At 42.7% G+C, this 16,979-nt stretch overlaps 1 protein-coding gene, 1 long non-coding RNA gene and 1 pseudogene across 8 annotated transcripts in view; all 3 read right to left on the bottom strand.

Moving 5' to 3' along the window:
* Window positions 1-3,793, bottom strand: part of LOC115136823 (BCAS3 microtubule associated cell migration factor-like) — a 362,747-nt gene extending 358,954 nt beyond the window's left edge. For all 6 annotated transcript variants that reach the window (XM_029672640.2, XM_029672643.2, XM_029672642.2 and 3 more), the window contains exon 1: window positions 1,121-3,793. The gene's annotated coding sequence lies outside the window, so the exon portion shown is untranslated. The remainder of the gene's footprint in view (window positions 1-1,120) is intronic.
* A 101-nt stretch (window positions 3,794-3,894) lies between these two features.
* Window positions 3,895-13,153, bottom strand: LOC115136822 (arsenite methyltransferase-like; annotated as a pseudogene).
* A 2,390-nt stretch (window positions 13,154-15,543) lies between these two features.
* Window positions 15,544-16,852, bottom strand: LOC135573970 (uncharacterized). 2 transcript variants are annotated; one of them, XR_010465053.1, is made up of 2 exons: window positions 16,322-16,852; window positions 15,544-15,729 (listed from the first exon to the last, which is right to left on the bottom strand). It is a non-coding gene; the product is annotated as an uncharacterized LOC135573970 (long non-coding RNA). The 2 variants fall into 2 exon arrangements; XR_010465054.1 differs by having other exon boundaries at window positions 16,347-16,852.
* Window positions 16,853-16,979: the final 127 nt, after the last annotated feature.

Below are 16,979 nucleotides of genomic sequence, written 5' to 3'. Positions count from 1 at the left end.
AAAAAAAGTGGTCTCTTGGCACAGCTACAGGACAGGGTAAGTTAAGACGCCTACACATTTCTGTACTGAATTAAATGTAAAGACTACCTTTTTAAAACCATGTCTATTTTTTATTTCCCAAACACAATTCAACAAAATTGCTTTTTGTCTTGTTTTTAAGCAGATTTTAACACAGGCTTAACACCTAACAAACTGTACATTTCTAAAACACTTTAAACACAGGCCAGACCACGTTTTTACCTTATATCCCAGCCTTACATTACACCTTGGAAGAAACATTTCAATTTGTTCAACTTGACATTGGTTGAACTTACCCCAAGGCAAACATTTGTAATAAATTAGCCCACACAGCTACAAGGATGCACTTTCATGCTATGTGTTGGACCCCAAATGATGTATAGAACAATCTTAAAATGATATATTTTGGTTAAGATACAAGCATTATGAAACCTCTAACAATAAATTAATTTGACTTGGTGAAAATATGGTTTCTTCCTTCAGACTACATGAAATTATGACCTCTTCCTAAATATGTGGTCAAATTATACATTTTGTGTATGGTTTCCTAGAAGGATGGCTCAATTTACCCCTTTGGTGCAATTTACTCCACTCTCCCCTAGTAGCTAACATACTAACTAGAGCCATCTTACAGTTAAAAAAAAAAAAAAAAGTTTAACTACAACTGGATCTAGAAACTTGAGTTAAAGTAACTAACAAATATATGATTATGTACACATACACGAACTACTGTTAGCCTTAACAATGATTGCAACATTTGATAACACTGACAGCTAACTGGCTAGCTAGCTACTCTATCTAGCTCAAGTTGGTTCTTCCAACTAGCTGATCAGCCTCAGATCACAAACTGAAGATGACTTAGTTAGCTAACAAGATAAATATCTGCTGATATTTTTTTAAGTCAAAATTGGTTGATAAATATAGCTAGCTAACTTAGATGTCAAGAACTAACGTTAGTCTCCAGTCCTATTCTTTCTGTGACAGCAGCTAACGTTAACCACCACCAGACAAGTTATTTAATCAAACACCAGTAGCTACACCTATTTACTAAAAATCATTCGCGAAGTTTCACCAAATAATGTATATGTTATTCAATACGTACCTAGTGTGTTGTCTAGCTAGCTTGTTAGTTCAACGAATCTCCTAAACAATTGCCATAAAACAGTGGGAAAGACGTGGAAGAGTTAAAGACCAATGGTAGGACCCTCGCTGCGTTCACCAAGCCAATCAGTGTACGACAGAGGCGGGTGTTGTAGGTCCTCGACCAATCAGAGTGAATAATAATACCCTGTTTGTCCCATGATAATTTTGAGGACTCTCGCAGATTATTTTGGGGGTGATTGTTATATTTGATCAACAGCTACATGTTATTTGCATGAGTCACAACAGATAATGACCCTGTCGTGAACGTGCTCACCATGACACAAAGCCCGACTTCGAACCACACAGATTTGTTTGTTTACATCGAGTTCTCGCGTGATACTGCTTCGCATGTGTCTGAGGCAGTTTCAGCGAGAACTCTGGGCCCAGTTGCATGAAACATATTTAATGTTCTCATCTTTTAATTCAAGTTTCCTTCAATTGAATCAAAGATTATGGATATACTGGGAAGATACATGTCTCTCCGCCCTAACAATGAGAGGCATTGTCCACAAAGCGGCATGTCGGCCTGTCCAGCTCCCGGCTATCCTTCCTTTGGATTGGTGGATACATTTCAATTTAAGGGGTTTTATTGGCATGGGAAACATGTTAACATTGCCAAAGCAAGTGAAGTAGATAATAAACAAAAGTTAAATAAAAAATGAAAATTAACAGTAAACATTGTACTCACAGAAGTTCCAAAAGAATGAAGACATTTCAAATGTCATATTATGTATTTATAATGTTGTAACTATGTGCAAATAGTGAAATTTCAAAAGGGAAAATAAACATTCAAATGGGTTGTATTTACAAGGGTGTTTGTTCTTCACTAGTTGCCCATTTCTTGCAGCAACAGGAACAGGTCACACATCTTGCTGCCGTGATGGCACACTGTGGTATTTCACCCAGTATATATGGGAGTTTATCAAAATCGGGTATGTTTTCAAATTCTTTGTGGATCTGTGTAATCTGAGGGAAATATGTGTCTATAATATGGTCATACATTTTGCAGGAGGTTAGGAAGTGCAGCTCTGTTTCCACCTAATTTTGTGGGCAGTGTACACATAGTCTTCTCTGTCTTCTCTTGAGAGCCAGGTCTGCATACCCCGGCCTTCACAATAGCAAGGCTATCGAGTCTGTACATAGTCAAAGCTTTCCTTAAGTTTGGGTACATCTCATTATTGTAAGACATGTTTGAATATTCGATAAGAGTGCTTCTTCAATGAGGTTTAACGGCGGTTGGCATCCAATATGTTGCATTACCGCCACCTACTAGACTGGAGTACAACTCCCTTATACTTTGCTTGAAATAATAAATAAACAAATACCCTACCATCTAACATGACACTCACAAAGAAATCTAACAAATAAAATAAAAATAACACCACCCTACTCCACTATTTAGTCCTACCTCATGCCACCAACCTGCAAGGATGGGACATCACCACTTAAACACACCCTGTAACTCTTCTCACACAACCAAATACTTCTCTGCAGCTGCCACCACAATCTCAATTTTCTGCGACTTATGTCCATCCCTGCAGTAGTTGATAACCATTACTATAAATGCTAAAAATCCAATCTTACTGAAACACATATCACTTGTTGGCCTATCCCTCTGTACTGCTACAGATCTACTATTCACACCACTCCTCTCAGGATCCCTCTCCCTTGACCCATCTTCCTCTACTTTCTTCACTGCCTCAGCATATGACAACTTCTGCACTACTCGAACCTTAAACCCTTAAATGATTACCTTATCTTGGGAAATGTTTGAGGGACTATATGCAATACCCTTAAACAATTCCCTTAGGTAAGGTAACATTATTATTAAGGTAAGCCTTTAAGGGAAACACATAAAGTTGCACTTTGCAGAAATTGCTCTGCCATTTCCTGGTTGCTAAGATTTTAAACATAACCTTAACCACACTACTAACCCTAACATTAAGACCAAAAAGCTCATTTTAGTTTTCATACATTTTTACGACAGCGACTATTTAATCTCAGGATGCTGAAGAAATTCAGCATGTCCCGAGGGCCCTCACAGTGTTCTACAGGAACACCATCGAGATTAAACTGTCTGTCTGCAACTCCACCACCAGGGAACGCAAGGCGCTACAGTGGGTGGTACACTCAACCTGCCCTCCAGGACACCTACACCAAGTGTTGCAGGAAGGCCTAGAAGATTCTCAGGGACCCCAGCCACCCAAGCTATGGCCTGTTCTCCCCGTTTCAATCACTCAAACGAGGACAGAATATGAGCATCATGGCAAAAACTGTAAGACTGGCCAATAGCTTCTACCCCCAGACCTTCAGGCTGCTGAATAGCCAACACTAAATCAGCTATCTTCTCCCCCTTTCACTGTAGCCTGTAATTACATCTGCAACCCTGTACATGTGACTATTAAACTAATCTAAAATATGATCTAATCATGACTAAAGATGGCTGTGGTATCTAGTGGAAACTCTGCTAGTCTTGCTACTGCCGCATTCAAAACAACTGTGAACTAGGAAATCTCTGACTTCCGAGCTTTCAAGACAACTGGGAACTCGGAATGGTCATCCAACTCGGAATTCCAAGTCGGACACTCAGCATCTTTCTAGGACTCCGACCTGAAGATCACTGACGTCATGGTTTGACCTCGTTTTAAGTAATGTGGGTCACATTAGCCAGGTCCAAAATCACCACCACACACAGAATACTCCTAGATACAAATAAATATCTGAAACTGGCAGTTTTGTTGAATTATTTATCTTCTCTTTTGTGCGTTTGTCAAGTGATCTATGTGTATGGGCTGGTGGGACCTTCAGCCTGTCATTTGAGAATTTAACAAGACAAGTCTTTTTTTACAAATGTAATTTTTACATTGAATGACTGGGCGGGCCTTAGGCAGTCCACATCAGTGTGTAAATAAGTTAGTATATAAGCTACAGTCTCGTGTATTATCCAGGTAATGCTCCAAATGTCACATAATAAAATAACCATTGCCATTTAAATTTATGAGCTGGACATGGGAGGAAAAATATAGTATTTCAAGGCAAGGTAGACTTTTCAGACTGAAAAGAAACACTACAACCCTTTTTATATCATTTGTGCTACATAGGTACAGACATCAAAATGGACGTCTTTTCTGTCACATTGGGTGATCCAAATAACCTCTCCTTCAAGTGCACTTGTTCACATCCCTACACTGTTATGAAATGACTGGTATAAGAAATATGGTGGAAACTCCCAATAGCCCAGGCCAACAACAATCCAATGATTTTAAATTTGTGGGAAGTAATGAATGAGTGCACACTTCAGGAGGAAGGAGAGACTATTAGGACATACACCCTGTCATTCTGAGGAGGGTCTTTCGTGGATATGATGTCATCCAGGTGTAGTGAGTTAGGTCTCCCCACAGCCTCCTGCAGCTTTGCCTGTTTTGGAGCACTGCTTCACCGAGGAGCCCAGGTTATCGGCCAGCAGAAACGGGCTGAGGTGGCCGTACTGAAAAGGGACAGTTCAGGATTCAAATGATCATCCGTAAATGCCAGTTGAGGTATTTGCAGAGCAGCTTTATTTCCTATAATAATTTTAAAAATAATAATACAGTCCCTGATTGCTTTTGGGTACCATGTTACTATTGTAATTACATGGCTATTACAGAGCTATAAGGTGTTACCTTTGTAAAGTGGTACCTACCTTCTGGATGCAGAAGTCGGGGGAGAAGCGAGAGCACTGAAGGATAGCAGCCATCTCCCCATCCACCTGCAGCGCCACGTCCTTCTGCACAGCTCAACATCACAGGGATTATTATACATCCACTTAACATATTAGGCAACCCATACAATTTGTGCATTGACCTAAAGTAGTGTGGAATCCATTTGTATGTATAAAAGGTGTGTGTATAAGTGGTCCATACCAACAACATGACCTTGCTACTTAACTAAAATGCTGCCTTTATGAGAATTGCTTAGGTGAGGGTAGTCCTATTATGCTGTGTTTCAGGGCTCTCCAACCCTGCTCCTAGAGAGCTACCCTCCTGTAGGTTCACTCCAACCCTGCTCCTAGAGAGCTACCCTCCTGTAGGTTCACTCCAACCTGCTCCTAGAGAGCTACCCTCCTATAGGTTCACTCCAACCCTGCTCCTAGAGCTACCCTCCTGTAGGTTCACTCCAACCCTGCTCCTAGAGAGCTACCCTCCTGTAGGTTCACTCCAACCCTGCTCCTAGAGAGCTACCCTCCTGTAGGTTCACTCCAACCCTGCTCCTAGAGAGCTACCCTCCTGTAGGTTCACTCCAACCCTGCTCCTAGAGAGCTACCCTCCTGTAGGTTCACTCCAACCCTGCTCCTAGAGAGCTACCCTCCTGTAGGTTCACTCCAACCCTGCTCCTAGAGAGCTACCCTCCTGTAGGTTCACTCCAACCCTGCTCCTAGAGAGCTACCCTCCTGTAGGTTCACTCCAACCCTGCTCCTAGAGAGCTACCCTCCTGTAGGTTCACTCCAACCCTGCTCCTAGAGAGCTACCCTCCTGTAGGTTCACTCCAACCCTGCTCCTAGAGAGCTACCCTCCTGTAGGTTCACTCCAACCCTGCTCCTAGAGAGCTACCCTCCTGTAGGTTCACTCCAACCCTGCTCCTAGAGAGCTACCCTCCTATAGGTTCACTCCAACCCTGCTCCTAGAGAGCTACCCTCCTGTAGGTTCACTCCAACCCTGCTCCTAGAGAGCTACCCTCCTGTAGGTTCACTCCAACCCTGCTCCTAGAGAGCTACCCTCCTATAGGTTCACTCCAACCCTGCTCCTAGAGAGCTACCCTCCTGTAGGTTCACTCCAAACCTGCTCCTAGAGAGCTACCCTCCTATAGGTTCACTCCAACCCTGCTCCTAGAGGGCTACCCTCCTGTAGGTTCACTCCAACCCTGCTCCTAGAGAGCTACCCTCCTGTAGGTTCACTCCAACCCTGCTCCTAGAGGGCTACCCTCCTATAGGTTCACTCCAACCCTGCTCCTAGAGAGCTACCCTCCTATAGGTTCACTCCAACCCTGCTCCTAGAGAGCTACCCTCCTATAGGTTCACTCCAACCCTGCTCCTAGAGAGCTACCCTCCTGTAGGTTCACTCCAACCCTGCTCCTAGAGAGCTACCCTCCTGTAGGTTCACTCCAACCCTGCTCCTAGAGAGCTACCCTCCTATAGGTTCACTCCAACCCTGCTCCTAGAGAGCTACCCTCCTGTAGGTTCACTCCAAACCTGCTCCTAGAGAGCTACCCTCCTATAGGTTCACTCCAACCCTGCTCCTAGAGGGCTACCCTCCTGTAGGTTCACTCCAACCCTGCTCCTAGAGAGCTACCCTCCTGTAGGTTCACTCCAACCCTGCTCCTAGAGAGCTACCCTCCTGTAGGTTCACTCATTTACATTTACATTTAAGTCATTTAGCAGACGCTCTTATCCAGAGCGACATACAAATTGGTGCTTTCACCTTATGACATCCAGTGGAACAGCCACTTTACAATAGTGCATCTAGGTCTTTTAAGGGGGGGTGAGAAGGATTACTTTATCCTATCCTAGGTATTCCTTAAAGAGGTGGGGTTTCAGGTGTCTCCGGAAGGTGGTGATTGACTCCGCTGTCCTGGCGTCGTGAGGGAGTTTGTTCCACCATTGGGGGGCCAGAGCAGCGAACAGTTTTGACTGGGCTGAGCGGGAACTGTACTTCCTCAGTGGTAGGGAGGCGAGCAGGCCAGAGGTGGATGAACGCAGTGCCCTTGTTTGGGTGTAGGGCCTGATCAGAGCCTGGAGGTACTGAGGTGCCGTTCCCCTCACAGCTCCGTAGGCAAGCACCATGGTCTTGTAGCGGATGCGAGCTTCAACTGGAAGCCAGTGGAGAGAGCGGAGGAGCGGGGTGACGTGAGAGAACTTGGGAAGGTTGAACACCAGACGGGCTGCGGCGTTCTGGATGAGTTGTAGGGGTTTAATGGCACAGGCAGGGAGCCCAGCCAGCAGCGAGTTGCAGTAATCCAGACGGGAGATGACAAGTGCCTGGATTAGGACCTGCGCCGCTTCCTGTGTGAGGCAGGGTCGTACTCTGCGGATGTTGTAGAGCATGAACCTACAGGAACGGGCCACCGCCTTGATGTTATTTGAGAACGACAGGGTGTTGTCCAGGATCACGCCAAGGTTCTTAGCGCTCTGGGAGGAGGACACAATGGAGTTGTCAACCGTGATGGCGAGATCATGGAACGGGCAGTCCTTCCCCGGGAGGAAGAGCAGCTCCGTCTTGCCGAGGTTCAGCTTGAGGTGATGATCCGTCATCCACACTGATATGTCTGCCAGACATGCAGAGATGCGATTCGCCACCTGGTCGTCAGAAGGGGGAAAGGAGAAGATTAATTGTGTGTCGTCTGCATAGCAATGATAGGAGAGACCATGTGAGGTTATGACAGAGCCAAGTGACTTGGTGTATAGCGAGAATAGGAGAGGGCCTAGAACAGAGCCCTGGGGGACACCAGTGGTGAGAGCACGTGGTGAGGAGACGGATTCTCGCCACGCCACCTGGTAGGAGCGACCTGTCAGGTAGGACGCAATCCAAGCGTGGGCCGCGCCGGAGATGCCCAACTCGGAGAGGGTGGAGAGGAGGATCTGATGGTTCACAGTATCGAAGGCAGCCGATAGGTCTAGAAGGATGAGAGCAGAGGAGAGAGAGTTAGCTTTAGCAGTGCGGAGCGCCTCCGTGATACAGAGAAGAGCAGTCTCAGTTGAATGACTAGTCTTGAAACCTGACTGATTTGGATCAAGAAGGTCATTCTGAGAGAGATAGCGGGAGAGCTGGCCAAGGACGGCACGTTCAAGAGTTTTGGAGAGAAAAGAAAGAAGGGATACTGGTCTGTAGTTGTTGACATCGGAGGGATCGAGTGTAGGTTTTTTCAGAAGGGGTGCAACTCTCGCTCTCTTGAAGACGGGAGGGACGTAGCCAGCGGTCAGGGATGAGTTGATGAGCGAGGTGAGGTAAGGGAGAAGGTCACCGGAGATGGTCTGGAGAAGAGAGGAGGGGATAGGGTCAAGCGGGCAGGTTGTTGGGCGGCCGGCCGTCACAAGACGCGAGATGTCATCTGGAGAGAGAGGGAGAAAGAGGTCAGAGCACAGGGTAGGGCAGTGTGAGCAGAACCAGCGGTGTCGTTTGACTTAGCAAACGAGGATCGGATGTCGTCGACCTTCTTTTCAAAATGGTTGACGAAGTCATCTGCAGAGAGGGAGGAGGGGGAGGGGGAGGAGGATTCAAGAGGGAGGAGAAGGTGGCAAAGAGCTTCCTAGGGTTAGAGGCAGATGCTTGGAATTTAGAGTGGTAGAAAGTGGCTTTAGCAGCAGAGACAGAGGAGGAAAATGTAGAGAGGAGGGAGTGAAAGGATGCCAGGTCCGCAGGGAGGCGAGTTTTCCTCCATTTCCGCTCGGCTGCCCGGAGCCCTGTTCTGTGAGCTCGCAATGAGTCGTTGAGCCACGGAGCGGGAGGGGAGGATCGAGCCGGCCTGGAGGATAGGGGACATAGAGAATCAAGGGATGCAGAAAGGGAGGAGAGGAGGGTTGAGGAGCCAACCCTGCTCCTAGAGAGCTACCCTCCTGTAGGTTCACTCCAACCCTGCTCCTAGAGAGCTACCCTCCTGTAGGTTCACTTCAACCCTGCTCCTAGAGAGCTACCCTCCTGTAGGTTCACTTCAACCCCTGTTGTAACTAACGTGATTCAGCTCATCAACCAGCTAATTATTAGAATCAGGTGAGCGAGATTGAGGTTGGAGCAAAAACTACAGAACAGTAGTTCTCCAGGAAAAGGTTTGGAGAGCCCTGCCGTGTTTGCACCAACATACCTTGAAGCAGTGGGAGGAGTCAAACTCCAGCTGACACGGGTAGTCAGGCACTGTCCCCTTGTAGGTCACTATTGCACTTGACATCTCAAGCTTTTTGGGCAACTTGAAGAGCCGGTAAGTGCCAGACGCATAGCTAATATCACCTGCAACACATTGGAAATGGAAGTGACTGACTAGGCTTACATTTTTTATACTAAATGCTTCTAGACCACATTAATAAATGTGCTATTAGTTAGGTTAGCGTGAGAAGTGTATACTTTTTCCATCCTACAGTAAGCAGCCTTACCTGCTTTCTTTTTGAGCTCGCAGTTGTGGACCTCAATGTGACTGGCTGAGATGAGGTGAGGCGTGCTGAAGCCCACCTCCTGGACCAATGAGATAAAGTCGCGCCAATAGAGGGAACCGCCCATTCCCTCACCTATCACAAAACACAAAAGAAAAGAGAACATCATCAGTGTGAAGTGCAGTTCTACAATTTGCACGGCACACTCGGGTCAAGCGAAACCACTTAAGGGTATATTGAGATGTTACCAATGAGACTGAATCTGAAAAATATTTAAGATAAGAGATAGGCTTTTCTACAGAAGCAGAATATGCATTACCAAACATTCTTTGTCTGCTAGGAAGGTGCAACTTGATCACTTACCCCACAGAACTGAATCCTCTTTTAAGTGGTCAGGAACAACATTGCTGGCATACATGTCACTGTAGTACAATTCACCACCCTCCTATATCACACAGGAGAGATGGGAGAGAGACACGGGCAAAGAAAGGAGTACTTTTCAGGAGACACAGTCACTGCCATCTGTATTTTATAAAGCCCAGGGATACTCTTTTTAATAATCATGTTATGCAATGATAACAGGCAGGGTGGTGGACTATTTACCTTGAGGACCTTATAGGCTTCACGTAGAACCGTTTTCTTATCAGGGCATAAACAGATGACACAGTTTGACCTGGAAGAAACAGTAGATAAAAGAAGGGGATTTTTGTTCACTTTCCCAACAGATCGTGACACAGTAAAACAGATAAATGATCAAAAGAGAACGAAGGACTCATTGTTTTGATAGCAAATTAACATGATTGTTCCTCAACTTACACTATGATATCCATAGAGTCATTCTCAACGCCAGCTGCCGTTAGCTTCTCCATATACCCCTGGAGGAAGGTGGTGTTGGGTTTCTCAAAGCCAAACTTCTCCTGGTGGTATGGGATGTATTTGCGGGACACTAGAATCTGAGCACAAAAAATACATTTAGTAGCCGATTTTACACATTCATTTTTGTATTGATGACCCCAGCCTGAATTTAATCCATGATGCTGGCATTGCAAGGACCATGCTCTACCAACTGAGCCATACACTACCACAGCAGAAAGCAGAGTATCGCACACCAATGTAATAGAATGATTGTTAGATTACTGAAGATATAGGGTGAGTGGATATATTGGTCTGGGTGCTATACATACCAGTTCCTCAGTCATATCAATGCCTGTGACATGGCCAGTCTCGCCAACTAGTTTACTGAGGGCATAGCAGTCTCTGCCGGAACCGCTGCCCAGGTCCAAGATTCTGCAGCCCTGAAGTTTCTCTGGAACAGGAAGACCACAGCCAAAAAACCTAGAACAAAATGATATATATAGCCTTTCGTGAACGAACACTTTTCCCTTTTGCTAGCACTGACTTTGCTGAAAGCTACTTTATTGAGGAAAAGTGTACTTACTATGACTGTGATATGTTGTTGGCTCACCTAGCTATCTTAAGATGACTGCACTAACTAAGTCGCTCTGGATAAGAGTGTCTGCTAAATCTGGAACAAAGAGTGTGTGTCCTAACCAGTTTCACATTTTCTGCAATATTAGTCTTTATTCATGTATATTGGTTGGAAATGAATGTATTCTACTTCTCCGTCATTATACAAATAGATACATTCTCAACAGAAGCAGTCGAATCATTGTCATCCTCATACCGTTTGGTTACTTCAGGGTGAACGAGATTGAGGGCCTCTATAGCACTCTTGGGCATTGGCCTGCAGGGTAGAGAGCAGGCAGCACTAGTCTGCAGATCACAGGTGGACTCCAGGCGAGAACCATAATATTGCTGAGGAAGAGATCAAAATATATAAATGTCACTATTAAAATACTTGGTACCAGTGTTTCCCAAACCTCTCTGTCCTTAGATGTCCCCAACAACTGTTCCACTGATCTTGAACAAGCACACCCATTTAATTGGACATGATCATCAATGCCCTGATGTAATTTATATGCAGACCTCAAGCACTACCCTGATTGTACTTGATTCCATGTATCATGCAGCTCTTAGGTTTATTACCAACCAAAAGCATCTGACACACTGTTGGCTAGTCTTCGTTGACCCTACATAGGCTTAAACATTGCTATACTATATGAATTATGATCTAAGGCAGTTTTGGTGAAACTGACACTATTTTTGTTCTTAATAAAGTCTGAAAATAAATACCAGATATGGTCTCACTCCTACTTACTTTTAGCGGTTCCTAAAAATCAGAACAGATCATGTCAAAAAGTGATTTAGCTAATCAGCTCCGTGGTCTTGGAATTCTCTCCAGACCAGCTTGAAACCCCAGAATCTTGTTTCCTTGGAGGAGTTTAAAACGTTTGTTGACTCACATGTTACTGAGGAATGTGATTGTCATTAGGACTTGATGCGGTGGTACATATAATATATATATTTTTTATCTATGACGATTTTATGTTTCTGTAATTGAAATGTGTTTATGTATTTGTGTCAAAAACACTGTACAGACATTTTACAGTATATCTGATATTTGTCTCAAACATTGTTCCCCCAGCAGGTGTCTTGGTTGAACAAGGTCTCTCTTGAAAAATAGATTTTATCTCAATGAGACTAACCTGGATATATAAAGGTTAAATAAATCAAAATAATAATAAATCAAGCCCTTGAGGAGCTGAATATGGGGGTAGTCTCCGGACACAGATTAAACCTAGTCGTGGACTAAAAATCACTTTCAATATTGAGTTTGGTTTTTTGTTCAGGACTAGGCTTTATCTGTTTCAAAGAAATCACCCAAGACCATGTGGAATACGTTTCCAATTTCTAAATTCACCTGTCTGCTCCCCAGGCAACGTGATATGATATTGTTGCGAATTGGAACCTGTGTCCTGGGACTGGAGAGCCAATCCCCTAACCCAGAGGTAGGCAACCCTGGTCCTGGAGTGCCTCAGACACTTCATGTTTTTGATTTAACCGACCTGGATGACCAGGTGTGTTGAATTTAGGCAATCACTGAACTGATCAATTAGCTCAACTGGGCAGGTGTGGTGCGTAGTTGGACCTAAATCCTGCAGTATACCAGGAAAAGGGTTGCCTGCCCTAACCATTATTCTGATAGCAAATATGATAATACCCTTACAAAAAAATTGCAGTTTTGAAACTGCAGTCGACTGTGCTGTCTTGGACGCAATAATTGCTGAATAAATTACTGTAGCCAAAAACAGTTATTTTGGACGCAGTATTTGCTGCATACTGCACTCTAACTACACTTATACAACAGCGTGCTACAGTTACTGCATCTTTTTTTCGTAAGGATAGACCTACCGTGACATTGTCATGCACTTGTTTTGTTGACATAATGACAGGAGGAGTCACGGAGGAAATTGTTATTTGAAGCCTGATTTGACCATGTTAATGTTGATTACTTTTGGTCTGGACACAGAAATGCGGACAGAGTGGTGGGGTAATGTCCGGGGAAAGTACTGTAGCTGTCCACTCCTCTGTTAGCGCTAAAATACGTAATCTTTTGAAACATTTTGCTTTCTTTTCAAAATGTGTTGAACAATTACTGCAAGACAATGGCGCAGCGGTGTTGTGTTGAAAGCTCGGTGCAGGGAACAAGGTGCAACACGTATTACACATACCTAGGCTGAGGGTAGGCCCCATGGTAGGTACTCTAGGAGATCAAAACAACGTCTTTCTTTAGCTACCTTTAATAATGTGTAGCTACATGCATGGTTGGAATCTCAAAACAAACCTACCTTGACATTGTCATGGACTTGTGTTGACATGTTGACAAAAAATATTTTTTAGAGGCAGACTCAGGATGAACTTTGAAATCCTTCTTCTTCGAGGTTTAACGGCGGTTGGCATTGAATAAATGTTGCATTACCGCTACCTACTAGACTGGAGTATAACTCTTATACTTTGCTGATCTATTTTTTTCTACAAATAAAATAGCCTACCATCTAACACTACACTTACAAATAATAATGAATACCATACTCCACTATTTAAATGTATTTAGTCCTACCTCGTGACAACAACCTGAAAGGATGGGACATCACCACTTAAACACACCCTGTAACTCTTCTCATGTCACGTCTCACACACCCAAATACCTCTCTGCAGCTGCCACCACAACCTCGATTTTCTGCAACTTACATTCCATTCCTCAAGTACAGTTTTTTATATATTTTATTTCACCTTTATTTAACCAGGTAGGCAAGTTGAGAACAAGTTCTCATTTACAATTGCGACCTGGCCAAGATAAAGCAAAGCAGTTCGACACATACAACGACACAGAGTTACACATGGAGTAAAACAAACATACCTTGTAAAGTGATAAGAACTCTTTATAACTGAGTAAAAGACCCTCTGCATTTACCAGTTGGCTCACCAATAGGATATTATTTCGGAACCAATATTCTAAAAACAAAGAGGTATTTTTATACAATATATCCCGATTATTCCATATATAATATCTGTGTGGAGAAAAATTGTGTTTATAAATTAAGGACCATGACAAGAAAACCTGCCGATGAAAAGCAGAAAGTTTCACTGGAACTTTGTCAATATTATAATTGCAAAACAACATGAAGTGAAAGGCCACCAAAAGTAGAGAAGACATGATGAGGAATGGGGCAGGGTAGCCTAGTAGTTAGAGTGTTGGACTAGTAACCGGAAGGTTGCAAGTTCACACCCCTGAGCTGACAAGGTACAAATCTGTCGTTAACCCACTGTTCCTAGGCCGTCATTGAAAATAAGAATTTGTTCATAACTGACTTGCCTAGTTAAATAAAGGTTAAAAAAAATCCAACTCTAGGTGAGGTGCCATATTTCAATTTGATAAAGCTGTTACCATTTGCATAGTCTTAATAGCCTTACAGAAAAAATCACCAAAGCCAAGTCTCTCAAGGTAGTGAAACTGATGCTCTGTGTCAAATGCTTAAAAAAATCTAAAGATAATATGAAGCTATCCTCAGTTATTAGGTCAAGTATGTCTGACATTGTTAGAACATTGTTTTTAATACTCTCTAAAAAGACTTCAAATAGGAAGGGAGCTACAAAATAATTTGTACAATTCTGATGTAATTCCATCAACACCTGGTGATTTATTGTTCTTTAGATGTTTGATAGACTATAATCTCTTCAATTTTGATGGATTCATCACACTGTTTAGATTCTATATCACTGTATACATTATTCAGTGAGTTAAAAAACATATATGTGGATTCCTGAAAGTACGTAGAGCTATACAATTTTCTGTAAAAGTTGCTAAAGTATTTAGCGATTCATTTTTGGTCATCTGTAATAACACCATCAATGTTTAACTTATGGATAGTGTTATTTTTAGAGTTACATTTCTCAAGTCTAAAGAAATAGGATGAATTCTGTTGTCCCTCATCAATCCATTTTTTCCTAGATCTAATAAAGGCTCCTTCTGCTTTTAATTTATATATATTTTCCAGTTTAATTTTGTAACTCAATTAGTTCCATCTTCTCCTCCCCCAAGAGGTCGGCTGGGGACCTCTGAGAAAGGGAAGTTATCTTAATGATCACCTTTTCCTCCTCAGCTCTTCTGGTCTTAGCAAGATTACTACCATATTTTCTAAGGTATTTGGACACCTCAAATTTAAAGAGCTCCCAGTTCTTGCAATATGATTTTTCTTCACAAGCCCTTTCCCAAAATTGTGAGAGCAGATCTTTAACCTCAAATGTAACTATATCATTATTTAATAATGAGCTATTTAGCTTCCAGTAGGATGCTCTACCAAGGTTCGTATCAGGGGTAAATATTTTGATATCAATGTAAATAGCCCTATGGTCTGTGAGGGGAGTAGTGCAAATATTTGTAGTAACACACTCACTATCAATACATTTGGATATAAGCCAAAAATCTATTCTGGATTGTCTGGAACCTGTTTTGTTACTCCAAGTGAATGATCTTTCGACCGGAAACCTCTCTCTCCATATATCAGTAAGATCAAACTTTTCCATAAAAAATGGATTAAACCCAAATTCTGATTGGTTGGCCTACCTGGGGGCCATCTATCAGTTGAATTATCTATTGTAATGTTAAAGTCCCCTCCTATCAATAATAACGAATTGGGAAATTTAAATAACCAATGAAGTATATGCTTCTCTATAGATTCAAGCAACTCATCATTCTCATGTTTGGTGTTGTACCCGTAGAAGTTTACAGTAATGAGCGTAATGTCACAACTGATCACAAGACAAATAAAGTGACCAAAAAAAAAGGGGACACATTCCGGGTGTAAAATATTACCACCAAAGGTATTTTTTATTGTAGTGACACTGGCGGAGCGTTCAGATCCATGGGAAAGCCAAATATCGTTGCCCCACTGTGACCTCCAGAAGTTGGTCTCAGCCAGAAGTTGGCGTCAGCCGAAATTGAGTGAGACTCTTGACATTGTTTCGTAACCCCCTAGCATTAAGAGAAACTATAGACAAAGACAAAACAACAAAGATTATATAAAAGTATAAACTGTACTAGGATGAGTCAAAGACGTAGGAGCAGGGAACGTAAACGATAAGGAACCGAGATCTGCACCATTTAAGTCAATTTAAAGTGAAAATAGCTTATTCCATAACCTTTGAGCTAGACGTTATCTGGCTTTGAAATTCAACTCAGCTGAAAATGATGTTCAAGACCAAACCAAGGGTTCTTGTAGTAAGAGAGACTAAAAACCCTCTTTAGTGTAATCAATAACTATTCTGAGAAATAAAACAACAAATAATAATTTGAATGAAAGGGTACCTACTATTTTAAGTACATATGAAAACGGATCATAAAATAATTGAATAAAAAATGTTTTACATATAAACGTTCCTAAGACCTTTTTTGGAAATAAGTAATAATAACTAAATAGAGCAATAACCGTGTAAAGTCAGAGCAGACCTGTATGCCCTTTAAAACAGTATCTTAGTTACTGTATACATAAAAAAATAAATATAGCTTTCAATCTTCTTCGTAAGTTTGTAAACAAAATAGGTATTCTGGTCATACAAGAACAAACTAATAAATTGAAATACCTGAGTATTCCTGAAAAATAGTCACCTGATGCTCGTTAGGTAAACAACATAAGGAAAATGAGAATGGCTGAAACCATCAACCTGTTCCTTCTGGTGAGATTTTAGGGAGGAATATGGATTTCTGAACCGTTGATGAAGCCTCGTCCTCCGACGAAGTAAGCAGCCTTTCCCTCATTTCGTGCTATCTTGATCGTTGGCCACAACTTGTTCCTTCTTTCTATGTCTTCCGGGCTGAGATGCTCGGAGAAACGCATACCATGGCTCTGAAGGAAGGCGTCCTTCCTAGCAGCTTTCCAGACATCATCCCTGTAGAATCTGGCAGTGAATAGGATGATGATACCCCTAGGTCTTGAATCGTTTTGCTGTTGCTTCTTGTATATCCATACTATGACCAATAAGCATACGATTTACTAAACCCACGTCACAAATAGTACGGTTAGTATGAGTATCCGAACACAGCTATCCTGTCCAACTGACGAGACTTCCGTTTCTTCATCCGGGAACTTTGAATTACTGCGCATGTCTTTTACGTTTGCGCATCTTCTTGCGTAGCCCCTTTGTTTGTGTTGGTCGAAATCTATCAAACAGCGTACTGTACGTTCGTGAATTCAAGCGAAGTGCGCGCAACGTGCGGTGTCGTTCACACTGCATGCCTTGG

Source organism: Oncorhynchus nerka, linkage group LG11 (genome assembly GCF_034236695.1).
Source record: "Oncorhynchus nerka isolate Pitt River linkage group LG11, Oner_Uvic_2.0, whole genome shotgun sequence".
Taxonomy (NCBI): Eukaryota; Metazoa; Chordata; class Actinopteri; order Salmoniformes; family Salmonidae; genus Oncorhynchus; species Oncorhynchus nerka.
This window is presented reverse-complemented; position numbering and strand designations above follow the sequence as displayed.